Source organism: Prunus avium, chromosome 7, assembly GCF_965620075.1.
Source record: "Prunus avium chromosome 7, drPruAviu1.hap1.1, whole genome shotgun sequence".
NCBI classification, from domain to species: Eukaryota; Viridiplantae; Streptophyta; class Magnoliopsida; order Rosales; family Rosaceae; genus Prunus; species Prunus avium.
Window position 1 is genome coordinate 14,961,886 of NC_142290.1, and position 1,532 is coordinate 14,963,417.

General features: G+C 41.3%; 1 non-coding gene across 1 annotated transcript; it reads right to left on the bottom strand.

The window, feature by feature from the left end:
• Positions 1 to 573: 573 nt before the first annotated feature.
• LOC148293029 (small nucleolar RNA R71) lies at positions 574 to 680 on the bottom strand. The gene has a single exon (XR_015825946.1). It is a non-coding gene; the product is annotated as a small nucleolar RNA R71 (small nucleolar RNA).
• Between the last annotated feature and the right edge of the window lie 852 nt (positions 681 to 1,532).

Consider the following 1,532-nt stretch of genomic DNA (forward strand, 5'->3'; position numbering starts at 1 on the left):
ACTAATTGGTTTCTTGTGTGTGCATATATGTCCGAATCTGATTCTGAGCCAATTTCACCAGGAACTTTTGCTGTACATGTTGGTTTGAGGAGGAATTATAGTTCTTTAAGTGCTGAATCTGAGAGCTACGAATCTGAAGGTTCAAGCAAGATGGCAGAGATTCCAAACAACAACAATAATGATGAAGGAGGTGGTGCGCTTGTTGTCCAACCTAGGAAACCCCTGCGTGAATTTTCCATCCCCAAAGTCACTGATCAACCTTCGTGCATCGTCTATCCTCAACTCACAATTGACAGGTTTGAGCTTAGAAGTGGTATGATTCATCTTCTTCCAACTTATTATGGTAATACCACTGAGGATCCTTACATGCATGTTAAGCAATTCTTTGAAATATGTGCTACAATCAAAATTCAAGGACTTGATGATGAGCAGATTAAGATGAGGCTATTCCCATTCAGTTTAAAAGATAAGGCTAAGTCATGGTTATACTCTTTGCCTAATGCTTCAATTCGTACTTGGGATGAGCTTTCTAATAAGTTTTTGCAGAAATTCTTTCCAGCTCAAAAGACTAACAAGATTAGAAAGGAAATTCTTGGTTTCACACAAAGAGAAGGAGAAGCTTTTCATGAATGCTGGGAGAGGTACAAGGAGATGATGAGTTCTTGCCCACACCACAATATAGAGAGTTGGATGCAAATGCAATCTTTCTATGAAGGTTTGCTTGATTCCGAAAGGATGATGGTAGATGCAACAAGTGGAGAAGGACTGATGAACAAAACAGCAGATGAGGCTTTTACTCTCTTTGAATCTTTGAGTACCAACTCTCAACAATGGAGCTACAATAAAGGAAGAGGAGCTCCTATGAAAGCTGTGGTCTCTGAGGTAAGTACTAATAATGAGATTAATGCAAAACTTGATGTTATGTGTTCTTTGCTTCAACAGGCAGTGACTGGCCCTCTAGGAAGCAAAGAGGAAGTTCAAGACCAATCTTTTGCAAAGCACATGCTAGAGCAAGCAAATGCCCTTCAAGGAAGGAATCCTCATAATGATCCTTACTCAAACACATACAATCCGGGGTGGAGAAATCATCCTAATTTCAGGTGGAGCAATAATTCAAATGTGCAACAATCTCAAGGACCTCCCCCAGGATTTCAAATACAACAAAGGCAATTCCAGCAAGCTCCCCAACAAGTACAAGAGCGAAGGGGTGATCAAATGGGAGAATTGCAAGACATGTTCAAGAAGTTCATGGGGCAACAGATGCAAACCAATCAGAATCTTCAAAATGCAGTGAACAAACTAGAAGTGCAAGTTGGGCAGATTGCATCCTCCATGAGCAATAGAGCATCCGGAACTTTTCCAAGCCAAACGGAGGTGAATCCAAGGCATCATGAGCAAGTTAAAGCAGTGCACATCTTGAGAAGTGGTAAACAAGTTGATAATAAGGTTGGAGATGCCAATGAAGAGCAAGAAGATGGAGAAAACGTGGAGATCATTCAGCCACCACAAGGGCAGCCCACAGGTTCCACCAA